Source organism: Cupressus sempervirens, chromosome 3, assembly GCF_028749045.1.
Source record: "Cupressus sempervirens isolate cs-2001-9-10 chromosome 3, ASM2874904v1, whole genome shotgun sequence".
Classification (NCBI taxonomy): domain Eukaryota; kingdom Viridiplantae; phylum Streptophyta; class Pinopsida; order Cupressales; family Cupressaceae; genus Cupressus; species Cupressus sempervirens.
In genome coordinates, this window is record NC_143120.1 from 767,970,903 (window position 1) to 767,985,452 (window position 14,550).

Below are 14,550 nucleotides of genomic sequence, written 5' to 3' on the forward strand. Positions count from 1 at the left end.
ATATTGTACATTCTCACAAGATTAAGATTGATTGTTCTTTTGCAAACACAGGGCAGTTAAAGAGAGTAATTAATGCAAGTAAAGAGTTAACTCTTATGTCTATCAGTATAGGTGGTTCTACACTTGAACTTGGAGTAGCTAACTAGGGTCAGATGTTGTAGGGTGCACTTGCAGTACAACATGAGGGAATGATGATTGAAAGCACTGATGGTTCCTTGGGTAAAAATGTTCCTGGTGCTAAGGATCAATATGCTATTGATTTATTCTCTTTCATTTCTACATTATTTTTCAGCTTGATGCTAGTCAATGTTTGTTGGTTAGTGGCTACGAAAATTGATGTAGATGCTTATGGAAGTGATAGAATAATGTTTATGATCAACAATGTTGTTGCAATCTTCATTGTGCTTGTGAGTCAGGTATTCAGATGTACAGATGATACAAGACAAGTGGGGAGGCCAAGTCCTCACTTTATGTTAGAGTAAATGTCACTTTTGGAGGTCTAAAAGGTCTTCAGTGGGGAGGCCTGATCCAGTGGATAATTTTAGTGAAAATTGAAGTGTCTTCAAATCTCCAAATTTTTGTACCATCAAAAAGATCTCAGCATCCTAATTCCAATGCAACTTGAATGGAGCAAAAAGGAGTCTGTTCATGCAAGTTACGCTCGATCAAAGTTTTGGTCAATAGGTAGACCAAAGGGCTAGATAACGGGTGAAATCAAACCACCTCAAAAGTGGTCAACAATGGGTTTCAAATTAAAGATCTTGTTACAAGCTTTTTGATGTCATTCGTTTCGTCAAAAATGGACTTCATATGTAAAAGTTATGGAAATTTGAATTTTGGAGGTAAAAATCATCATTTTGAATTTTGATGACATCATCATGATGTCATAGTGTTATTTACACATCATTGGCAAGTGGATGGAGGACTTGGGTCAGTGGGGGTCGAACTCCCAATCACCCTTCTACCAAAATAAGACTTTGCCATTAGGCCACGCAAAGTATTCAAAATAAATTTGTTAAACTTTCTATTTCAACCATGCATACTGCTAAAGAATTTTTAAATGGCCGCCCATGGGGTTTGAAACCCCGACCCCGCAGATTCTAAAATAAGCATGTGTTGACACGCCACTTATGCAAGTTAAGATATTGATAGCAAATGTTTTATTTAACCTATAACCAAATGTTGTACCCACCTTAAAATAGCCTTTTTGGTTAATTATTTAACCACCAAAATTGTATAAATGCCAAAATGTAAAAATGGAAAAGGAGATTTTCGAGGGGGGCTATTTTGTTTTATTCCCTATTATTAAATTAATTGGTTTTGAGCCAATTTAAGAAAATTATTTTTTATAAAAAGGGGGGTAGGATGTCATTTGGAGGCAACAGAAATTAAGGGAGACTTGAGAGAAATCACTCTTGGTGAATTTTTTTTAAAGGAATAAGGAGATTGTTCTAGGAGATTTTTTTTTGGAGCCATTTTCGTACTTCAGAGTATTGTTATGCTATCGAAGTGCTAGAAGAAATGGTCTTCTTTGGTGCATATTTGTAATTGATTTTTGGAGATTAATTGGATCAGTCGTACTCAATTGGAGCTGACCCGGAGACGTAGTCACGTTTGTGGCAAACTTCAAAATCAAACTTTGTTTGCACTTTCTATATTCTTCTCTATTTATTTCACCTCAACCTTTTGAGTTTGTGATGCTTAATTTCATTTATGTTAAATGTATTAAGACTTTTGCTAATTTGATTTTATTTAAGCATTCAATACTACAATTAGTCTAGATCTGTCCATCAGATCAACCTTCCCCATGTTTAAGGATTTTCCATCAGCAACCATGATGGGAGTGTAGTCACTTTCATCAGCAGCTAGGTTCATAGCCCTATCTCTTGCTTGATCATCAGGATTAAAAACACTCTCTAGAGTAATGAGACCTTTAGGCAATTTGTTAGAACTGAGATGAATGATCTGATTACCATACTAATCTTGCAGTCTTGACTGATTCCTCTATGAAAATTCTACCTCATTTTGCAAGAAGCTCACAATTTTCTCATCAGATTCAAACAACTACCAATGGATGTTGTTATCAGGGATAGCAGGCCTTACTACCACTCTTATTTGTTGCTCTTTCTTCTTCTCCTCAAGATTCCCTGGCACATCATAAGATGCACCTATTGCTGCAAGTCTATCAGCATGTTTGTATTCCTTTCTAGGGATGCTTTGAATATTAAATGCATTGAAACCTTCAAGAAAATCCCATACCCTATTTTTATAAGACTTGAGAAAACCATTCTTGGTGGTATTTTGATTTCTCACTTGATTAACCAGCAACTCACTATCTCCATACACCCTTAAGGCTTCAATTCCTCTTTTTTGAGCAAGTAGGAGACCTTGAATCAAGGATTCATACTCGGCTGCATTATTAGTGCAACTGAATTGGAGCCTAAAGGAGAAGTAGTACCTTACTTGTGCAGGAGAAATTAACATTACACCAGCCCTTGATCCATTTTTATTCCTTGATCCATCAAAGTACATACTCCATATCCCACTCATATCTTCTTTAGCACCCACAAGATTGGAAACTAGAGCATCTTTTTCCAATATACAATATGTACTAAGAACTATTTCAAGGATCTCTAATGTAGAATCAAATTGATATGCATCAGCCCATTCATCTAAGAAGAAATTAGGTATCTCTACTAGGGAAATGGTGGGCTCATTCACTATGTCACTCTCATCCATCTCTAGGATAGTGCAATTCATGTTGATGGAATTGGGGCTATAAGATTTAGTATGATGGAGGGCTTGAGACTCTACTCTAATTGAAGCATTGGCTCCATATATCATCTTAAAAGACATATATGACCAATTAGAAGATATGAAACCACCTATTTGGGCCGTAAAGTCTCTTGAAAGACAGATGGCAAAATATGGCTTGACCTTAGCAACAGAGATATCTTGGGTTACAATGCAACCAGGGCATGCATGCAAGGCCATCTCCACATCCCTAAGGATCCCTACAGTCTTGATAGTACTACCATCCAACGATAATACATCCCTAACAATGGGCTCATATTTCATTCCCAAAGCATCAGCAACACTCTTAGGCATCACTAAACTGCTAGCCCCTGAATCAATCATGCAATTATGGACTAGCTTGCCCCCTATGATTAGAGAAACATAGAATGGAGGAGGTCTAACCGTTTTACTTGTTTCTACCTCCCTTGATGGTTGTACTAGGCTTGTGGTACTTTCCATACTAAGTTTTTGATCCTTTGGTTCAATTATTTCCAATTCTTGTTGCAGCAACCTCTTTTGCATAGGTATAGTAGCAACAACATCCCACATGGAGATATGCACATTTGTCATCTTCATTTTCTCTATCACACTAAATGGCATAGCAGGTGCTTTGGTAGAAACTTTGGGAGCTGCAATTATATAAGGTTGAGATGGAATAGCCTGAGGATCACTTGAATCCTTTCTGCCATGATTGTGCCTTTGCTGCTGAAAGGTACTTGATTGATTATTTGCTGCTTTCTCATAAGATGTTGCATTTGAATTTGAGGCCTAATTAGAAGGAGGAATATCATCTTCCATAGCTCTTCTTTTGCTTCTAGTGTTATGAGCAATGGAATCCTAATTTACATTACAATGCTCCTCCATTTGATGATTCATAAAAGAGCAATCACCCTATCTTTGCATATCTGAGGCATCTTTAACTTGGTCCTCCTTGTATGATTGTTTTGTTGCAGGTTCTTGGACTATCAAAGCCATAAAAGATTCAGCCTTCTGACACATACAATAGGCATAGGAGTAGTTATAGGAGGGACAAAAATCTTGATCTTGAGCCATATTGTTTTGAGGGACTATGGGCCTACTTTGGTTTACATTTGAGGTTGAAGCATGACCACCTTGCCTACTTTGATCAAAAGAATTGTTCCAATGATTAGGATTTGGAGGCCTACCACTACTTGGAGTTTGATATTGTAATTGATGAGGCTTACTACGTTGAGCTTGCCGTCTTTCTAAATTCAACACCTTGTTGCTCATTTTCTACATCATAGAGAAATTATCCTCCAATCTCTTTCCTTGATCTTCTAACTTCTTCCCATGATCTTTCTATTTTTTATCAAGGTTCTTCTCTCTTTTGTCCATGTTCTGCATCAGAGATTGCATCATCTCTTTGATTTCATCTATCTCATTTGAAGATGTGGAAGTTTGAAGGATTGGGACAAGGGACTGTGATGTAGATGTTGTGGGAAAAGGAGCCATTGTTGGTTGATGATTTGGAACATTAGGGAAGAAAGGCATAGGAGGCCTTGGAGCTAACTTACCTCCTTGTATCAATATTTTCTTTTCCCTTATTGCTATGTCATAAGCATTAGGCAAGGTATCTCCTCCCATAGTTTGGATTATAGTGGCAATATAACTGTTAAAAGCTCTAGGTTAATGCAAGAAGGCATTACCAGGTGTAGGCTTCATTGAAGTAGGTATTTTATCTCATGTCTTTTGAAACCTATAATTAAAATTAGTCATACATTCATGGGGGGCTCTTCTTATAGTAGTCAACTACTCTAAAAGTGACAAATAGTCACTTTTATCCTCAAAATGTTTGCACAATCCTACTCCTAATCCATCCCAATCCGTTATAGAACCATGAGCTAAACCTCTATACCATTGTAGTGCTTTTCCTTTCAAGGATGAGGCTAGGAGCCTAACTACAACATCATCCTCTGTAATACCATGGATGTTGCAGACATTTGCAACCTCTTGAATGTGTTTTGAGGGAGAGATAGAAGTTTCACCAGTAAACTATGGTATATTTTTGAGTGTAGCTACTGGTATGTCATGTCTTTGGGCTAATAAGAGAGGGCTCCCACCATTAAAGGTGGAAAAATTATGAGCTCTAGGCAACGCTATATAGACAAGTGATCTATTGATATGTATTGATGGTAGTTTAGGCTGAGATCTAATAGTAGGAGGAGTAGAGATAGATCTTGTAGGTATATTTGTTACTATTGCACTCCTAACTGGTGATAAAGATATTCTAGTCCTCCTTCTTCTAGGGTTCAAAAATGAAAGCTCTTGGTACTAAAATTTACCTCTAGAAGATGCCCTTGTTTCAGTTTTGGGCATAAATCACTACAACTTTTGCTTGGAACTAGATATGTATTTGAAGCTCAGAGTCACCAAGTACTTTGAAGAATGAACCTCTTGAAGGCTTAAACACTGAAGCCAATACTATCTCCTCAGTATTGATCTTGAAATCTTCTCTTTTGACACTAGTAGGCTTGAAATTTTTTGAAAGTTTGTCCCACCAAGCATGCCAAAAATTGTTGTCACTTAGGTTTGCACCCTTTTCCAAAGCCTATGCATGATGACAACCTAGTGAAACATGGAAACAACCTCCAAGTTGTGGGACTTGAGCTATGAGGTTGAGTCTTTGGAGAAGGCTAGCTTCCTCTTACTATTAGGATGCACCTAACTACTCTTAAAGAGGAAAAGGGAGAAGGAAAGCATGAAAAAAAATCTACCTAATCTAATCTAAAGAGGTGATGCACCAAAATAGAGTGTTCGGACCAATCTCTGCCCATATATGCACTATTGAACTAAAATGAAACTAAGGATATACACATTCAGACTTTGCTTCAATCTAATAATCACATGCAGATCAGGAGACCAAGATGAATGAAACAAGGAAAGGGATATTCACCTATATTATATTTCATGGATCCAAGGAGATATAGTCATGCAGATTATAGATTTCCACAAAACATCACTAAGAGGCAAAGAGTTCTTGCACTTTCACACTAATGGTTGAAGGAGATAAGATAGAAAATCATACAATTTAGAGGCATAGGGGAATGTTACACTGGAATTGTAGAGCAACAACAGAGAATGATCGACCTTTACAAAATTCACAAAAATTGCCTTTATAGTTCAGGCATAACTAAGATTTTCCCTCCAAAACTATCTTGCAACCATCACCATCAAGGCTTTGCCAAGGACAATCATGGGGATCTAAAGAAAATCTGATCTTTTGGCAAATCTAGACATAATGATTCTAAACAAGGCCTCAAGAAGACAGAAATGGTGCCATTAAATCACTCTGACCTGGTAGATGGATCAACTGGGGGGGTGATAGAGTGTTCTCCCTTGTCTCGCATTCACTTCTGGTGGTTGGAATCGATCATGAAGATCAAATCACATGGAAAAACCTAATTTCTTATCAATTTTTTAGTGTATGGATTAGCAGAGTCAGAAAGTCAACCTATCTTGGCACTAAGATGAGCCATGTGGATCGACAGTCATTTATCCTTTTGTCACCCTGTAAAGTCTTCTTGATTTGACCATCTCTTTCTTCACTAACTGCACCAACTTGCAAACCTTGACTATAGCAGTCACAATAACTTCCAACCGCTAACTGTTAATGCCTGCACTAGACCCATAGGGACACATGTCACTTAGGTGTTATGTCACTATGCATATCCTCTGAGCACTTTCTCATAGTGAGGTAATGCCCGCCATGGATCTTCCTTAATCTAATGATCATGAAGACTTGTTGTATTACTACGCTCTGTCCTTAACCTTTAGGGCCCACGAAACACCTCAGCACACCTGGCATCTAACTCATCTTGAACTGGTACCATCCTCATAGCTTTATAACACTCAGCCCCACTAATCCACATGGTGAAAGGGCACTATGTCGCTATGGTTAAAATTCTAGCAGATTTCAATAGCGACATAGCACCAACCATTGATCTCCATGAGATCAACGGTCATGGAAGATCTGCGCTTACCTCCATAAAGTTTTTGATCCATGAATCCATTTGGAAACCACTTGGAACAACCTGGCATCCAACTGGAAACCCACAAAGAAACTGGTCCCACAAAAAGATGTGGTGGCTACCCGCTTTCCCATAATTTTTAATTTCCTTGCATCTTGATAATGTCAGAAAGTGCTAGCCCTTGATCTGCCTACATCAGACAGTGAACGTAACTTGTACTTTCTAAACCTCTGAGAACATCCATTGTGAGATAACCTGGGACACGTGTTTCCAAATCTCTTCCTCACAATATTTAATTTCCTCGCATCTTGATAATGTGAGGAAGCACCAACCCTCAATCCTTGAAGATTTGACGGTGAACATAATTGTGCGGGACTACATACCTGGTCAATTGGATGGGCCAATAAGATCCACCTTCGTACTCTAACCTACTTGGCAGCTGCCATGAAAGACAAGCCACCGATTGATGCCTTCTAAGAAAGTGGGCCCATGACATCAACTGTGCCACATGTCACCGAGGCATTATGTCACTATGGGTATATATCGTGCAACTTCCCATAGTGCGATATGCCTAACATAGATGTTCCTTAATCTAGCGGCTAGTAAGATGGGTCTATCCTATTAGTGTATCAACTAATAAGAACTAGCCACTCATCAACTATCTGAAAAATCTTTTTTTGTGGTCTATCGAGGGAAGTTAGACCCACACCTGCCTGATGTCACCGCAGTATCTTTTTTTGATTGGGCATTATGTCACTAATGGCGAGAAGCATGGATTTCTTGATAGCATCATAGCGCCCTCTGGTGCCATCACCTTGTCATTGTATCATTTTTGACTTACGAATTGCTGACCCACCTGCCATGCTACCAAAAGGCATTATGTCGCTATGGGTAATCTCCTTGCATCTTTTAATAGCGACATAATGACTATTGTCGATCTACCAAGATTTGACGTTGGGGACTTGCGAGCCTGCTGAAACACTAACATGCGTAGGGAAGAAGAATTATAAGGTTAGCATTTAATTTTTTCAAGATCCCTAGGATTTTTAAAATAATATTAAACTAGGAAGTGACCATTGGATAGGTTGGGTATACAAATTTTGAATTTTTGGCAGGAGAGAAAAAATGGCAATAGAAAGTGCTAGTATATTTTTGTCTTCATATGAATCAAATGCAAATTGGGAGGAAGAAAGCAATGATGAAAGTGAGTACTCCCTTGTCAGTAAAGGTATGAGTTCATTTCTTAAATCTAAAAGTGAAGTTTTGGTTCAAAGTTGTAGAAGTCAGCTAGATGTTGAAAGTTGTGAAGATTTGTCTACACAATATGAGGATAAAGAAATTATTTATAAGGATGGACTACCTAATTGTGTAGATAAATGTCTTGAGAATGAATGCAATGATGATCAGTATATAAATGATTCTCAGATCAATGCACCAGCACCTATTGGTAAGATAGATACTGATTTGTTTACCAGACATTTGAATTACCTACATGAAGACAATTAACATAACTTTGATTTATATTCTACATGCTTCATTGATGGAGTTGATGGTGTGTCTTCTTTTGATCATTCCAATTTTTCTTCACATGTTGAAAGTTTCCATGAAGAAAAAATGGGTGATGATTTTACAGTTTTTACTAATCCATTGTATGATGAGAATCTTGATGATGATCAGCCCATTTTTTGTCAAAACATTCAAAGAGGGTCATTGCATGGAATTATTAACCCGTTGTTTGAAGAGCACATGAACCATTCAGATTTAGTTGAGAACAAGTTTGATGATGGTACCTTGTCTTATTTCTATAAGAGATCATAATGTTCTTCTTCTTCTTCTGAGTTTAACAGTGAATATGATCATGATGTTGTATTTGATTATGATGACAAGGTGTTTGATGAAGTTATTTTTGAAAATTAGTACACACCATGCAATAAGTTTTATAATGAATTCTCTAATATGAAGGCTAATCCATTTGCTGATTGTGAAGAACCATATGAAAATTATGGATTACTTTCACATTCTGATGTGGATGACATATGCAAGTACCAGTCAGATTTTTTTTCAGAGTACCATCTAGATATGCACAAGGATACACAATTTGAAGGTATGAATGATCCTATTCCTCAAGTTGAATATGAAACTTTCATACTCGAGATTGATCGCATGCATAATTCATTAAATGAAGAGGATTTTCATGTCTAATATGTTTGAAAATGCTGATCAGAACCTCTATAATGAGCAAGTGGTTGAAAGAGAATTTAGTTTGTATATGCATTATGAAGTTGTAGTTCTAGTTTTACCAAGAGAATTGATTCATGATGCTAAGCTGATTGGTGAAATTGATAGAAGAAATATTTTCAGTTTACCTCATGCATGTTCAGATGAGAATCAGATGTATGACAAGGGTAAAAGTTTTTGTTGAATTTTGATGGCCTGAGGCCATCATTTACACATAATCTTAGTAGTAGCTTCTTGCTTTTGATAACGCTGTCTGAGAAGGAAAACTTTGCTATCAGGTGTGTGGTCTACTTCTACAAGAAATTATGAGGCCTCACTTGAATCCACAGGGGTCAATGTCCTCAGACAGAGCCACTATTGGTCTAAATTTTTGAATGCTAGAAATCCTTTGCCTAGGTATAGAAAAGTCTGATTGTACCCATTAGTGGATAATAGGGTTTCTAGCTAAGTCATCTATTTTCTAGCCTTTGAAAATTTTTGTGGAAACCCTACGTTTCATTCCATTCTTAAATGGTCAGGCACAAAAATTTTGAATTTTCAAATAAGATGAATATTCTATTGTCTTTTATCTTTCCTACCCCGAGGTACTTTTCTTCTTAGATTCCCTAGTCGTCCAATCTAATTAGATCAACCATTGTCGTTTCCTCGCTATGAAAAAATGGGCACTCTTTACGTATAGCAAGGTAGCGAGTGCCAAAAAGTTATAAAATAGGACTGTGAAATGAAACACGACAATCAGAGATTTTTTGGCCCATCATTCAGTCGTGGACACCTAGCAAGTATTGTTAGAATAGAAAAAGGGACCCAATGGAAGTAGTCAGAAGTCGGCACCGAAATGATGGTTTTTCTAATGTCTTACTATCAAAAAATTTGGTCATCTTGTCATTAGTGAAGTAGCAAGGTGCCATGAAATCAAAGCACAATGGTCTCAAAAATCATTGGTAACTATGGTATGACTAGGTGGCATGAAAAGCAATAACTACTATTGTTAGAAACAGTTGGCAGGAATGATAATGATTTGATGGGTCCTTGTATTTGATGGCGCCGAGTTCTATTCAAGTCATTGCAGCTTGCTACCTCACTATCGAAAAAACTTGACTTCTTGTCATTAGTGAAGTAGTGAGGCACCGTAAAAATCAATAGCCGGTGGGACCTGAGGTAATGTGGAAGGCTGACCAGGCTCAAAGTAAAGTTTTGTTGATTGCCAGCAGTGTAGATTCTCCTACATCAGTAATGCCTCGGACCCATAAAGCATTTGAGAGATCCTAATCATCAAATCAAGTTTCAATCAATGATCCTTGCCATCTCGATATAAAAGGTTGCACGATGTTTAGTCTATGCGACATAGCAAGTATGTGACCCACCGTTCCTTCAGAATACGTTAAGCAATTTCTTTACCTTTGATTTTTTTTCTAGATCAACGGCCATCGGTATCTCATTATCAAGAGTTGCTTAGAGGATATGCATAGTGAAGTAGCAACATGGTGACACGTGTCCTTAGTTGCCAGTAGATCTAGACACAAGCACCATCAAGGAAAGAGCTATGTACATGGGCAATTCTCATTGGATTGATTGATCGACTTGTCAAGTGGAATGTTGAGTTGTTTTTCTCGGTACCCGATGATCGTATGATTTTAAAGATCATTAGTATAGGTTTAAATACTAAAGGTAGTGGAACTCTGCATATTAATGAGATTTGAAAAGTTTTGCATGTGAAGGAAAAAATAGAGTGTAACTTATAAGATTTTCTTAGTTGCACCTTATGTGAATAAAGATTTTGAAGTCTTTTCTGAATAGGATCATTTACTCAGAGGATTGTGTAGATTTTTGCACGAGTGCCATAACAGCATAAAAGAACTGAAGATAAGAGGTTTCCAAATGTGTATTTTAGTATAATCTCTGAAGAGTTGTAGTCTTGGATGGTGTAACAGAAATGGCTCTAAAGAATTCACTAACTCTTAGATTGTGGATAGCAGAGGGATTACTTGACAAGAGTAATTGGATTCCTAATTTTTCTTCCTCTCAAATTGGTTTAAGTTTGTTTGAAAGGTGGTTTATAGAGAGGAAGTTGTTTGTCTTGTATGTCAGTATGTGGAATTTTGATCAAGGAAGACTAGTAATCCCAGGTGTTTCTATGGGTTGTGATCAAGCTACTAAGGTAATGAGGGGAGCAAAGAATGAACATGATAAAATAAAAACCTTGTCAGCAGTAACACCTTTCTCTAAGGAAATTCTCAAGATGGCACACTTCAATGCCATGGCAGTAGAAGTACGTAGGACCCTGTGCAAAATTTTTAGAGAAGGTGAAGAAGATTTTATGCCCATGGGTTTCATGCGAATAGTCCCTCTGAATTTTTGTTAGTGCACATCTTTTTGTGTCAATAGGTGAGAAATTTTTGTTGAAAGTTGATTTTGGGTGCAAATGTGGTTGGCTAAGCAGAAATTGCTCATTTGGTTATATTTGACAGCCACATTGTTTCCATGCTTGAGTGTTGTTTCTTAAGGGTTAATCCTGTTATCTTAAGGAGTTGTATTAATCAGCGAAGAGTGGGAAGTAAGGGTATTTCTCCCAATACCATTATGATGGTAAAACCCATGGGTTCCAGTCAATTTGCAATTATTAGATTAGATTTTGTCATGGGCAAGCTTAGCAGTTACATATATGACATAATCACAGTTGGAGCTAAATCAGCAAAAGGATGTGATAAATATAGGCCCACGAGAGAATATATGGTTCACATAATTTCTTGTTAAACTTTCCTTTCGGGAAAATGTTTGTGTCTTCCTCTTGTAAGAGACACCTATCATTTTCTCTTAGCCTGAAGCTTATTGAATCTCACACTATATAAGTGAGATTCCAGGGCTAGAGAAAAGGTTTGAATTCTATTTGTCTAAGTGATGCTTAGTCTCTTTTTGGTCCATTATTTTGAGCAAATTTGTGGTGTATTTTCTTTATCAGATCTTTAGAATACATGAATATAGAATGATCTGTGTTTCTTTTGAAGGTCATTCTGAGTCTACTATAAATTGTATACATTTTTCAAGGAAAATGAATACAAATTATGAACTATCCCCATATCAGTTCTTTCTGAATCTTGTCTCCTTTTAATTACTTGGTTATCTTGATATTGTATAAGTAAAGGCTTGTGCAATTGAATGCAACCCAGTTAGGTTGTATATATGTTTATCACTGCTATTAATTCAATGGATTAAGTAAAAGCTTTGATGAATGTGATAAGGTTGTTATAGTAGTGGAAAGGGTTTTGAATGATAAATTTTGATAAGAATTGCTGATAAAATTTGTCGTAAGGCAACAAATTAGATCTCAGAATTTGCTATAGACTCTGAACTCCAATGGATTAGGCATTGATCAAATTTGATCCAGCTAAAAGAGAAAAGTGTCACAAATGGTTGTCAAAATGTAGCATCAAATCAATTTTTATTTTTATTTCTTGAAGATTTTCAAAGTTGGGTTGTACTTGTCTGCATGGAATGTTTTAGCTTTAGTTAGCCACTATTGCTAAGAACATCTACAAACCTATAGAAGATTTTTGGCCATATCTATTATATGGGATGTGTTAAAAAAATTATCAAGAATTGTACATGTATTGGAGGATTTGAGATGAGAATCAGAATGAAACTAAAATAATCCTCATACAGTGTCTCTCGGTCTTGAATCATCCCTGGGTATAACCACCCTAGTTTTACAGAGCCAAAAGAGTAAAAAACCAACCTTGGTTTTGTAGAAGTTGTGCCCAAATGGTTTGCACATACAATTGTTAATAAGAATTGGCTAGTATTTAGATTGTGTGAGTATTGTCATCTTGGTATTAAGCATTTTGTTGCTTAGTAGTTTTAAAACACTAACACAAAAGTAGTCAAAGAATTTTCATGCAAACATTCATCTAACAAAGAAAGGTTTCCACACATATCACATGTACTAGAAAGACATGCATTGAAAAGAAAAAATTGGTCATTAGGTGGCTTACAAAACAAACCTGATATAAAATCCTTTATAGTTTCAGGTGGTATTTTTATTCCACATTTGTGCAATATTTCTTTGCTATGCATGGTACTACGTATAGATCAAAATAAATCATAATGGTAACAAAACTGAACTTGATTTTTACAAAATGTGATTCTTTCCTTGTTAATTCTTACATACCATGGTTTACACTTTCCAAAAGATTTTTAACTAATGGTAATAGTTAACACCTTATCATCTAAATTTTTTATGAACAATTTAGTTTGAGTCATGTCCAAAAGGTGTTTAGGATGTGGATAACTTATTTTTTAGCCAACATTCGTTGAATTAGGTGATATTCTTGTATTATCATGCCAAATAATTTTAGCCAAAATTTTGACTTTAGTGGTAAGTTTCATATCTAATCTCAGGAGTCTACCACTAGAAGTCCACAAACTATTTAAAGGATCACATTCAAAGTTAACCCTTCTCTTTATAGTTATTTCTAAAGTATTACAAGTCACATTAAGATATCCACTTATGTTACTATTCAACCTTTTTTCAATTGTTGATTTGTTAACTAAAGTTGTTGTTATTGCTCATCATGTTGCATTCTTATCTTTAGAGTAACTTCTCTTTCTAATAACATTAAAGGCACTAGCAACAATGAATTCAACTTTTTTTAAAAACTCATTTTTATTCTTGAGTTTTTCATACATTCCTAACCTTTCCATTACTTTTCACATTTTAATTAGTTTCAACATCAACTGACATTGAAACCCAAATTTCTTATTATAAAAAATGTCTATATAATCTATTACAATTTTTCCTAATCTATCTCCATGAAACCAATCCATGAATATTATCTAGCACATCATTATAAAAATGAAAATTATGTGTAGGCACTTCAGTATCATTCAAACATGTTTGGTCAGTACTTGGTGTTTCCATGTCTACATTCATATTATTGTTATTTTTAATTGGCATTTCATTTTTAATGTTATTTGGAATTTGAATCTCATTTTTATTTTTTCTTGGTATTTCTTTTGGGTCTTTCATTTCCATTAGAGTTTGTTATGCACGATCATTTCACAATTTGTTCTCATTAAGAAAACCTAAATCATTTAAACCATAACCTACTTCTAAAAAATCACCAATTTCATCATGAGAAAAAACTCGAGGGTTTGGAGACACACCTATATTGAATGTTTGATTATAATGTGCACCTAAATTTCCCTATATTGGGTTCTCTTCTTCACACTTTTCATCTGTCATGGTATCCTTTATGTCTTTCTATTCCGAAACAATATTTGAAATTAAAGACCCAACATTGCTCAACTCTCTAATTATTTGTCTTCTCTACCGTTGACATTGTGCTTCATTCTCTTTATTTGTTGTAATCTACTCATTTGTTAGAACTTTAATTTTCTTCTTTCTTCATTGTTTTGTTCCCATGTTTGCATCAACTTTGAATTCAAATCAATAGCTTGGAAGTTGTAGAGGATAATAAGAAAACAAAATAATATTATAGAAATTTGTTCTTGCATCTTGAAACTATCGATC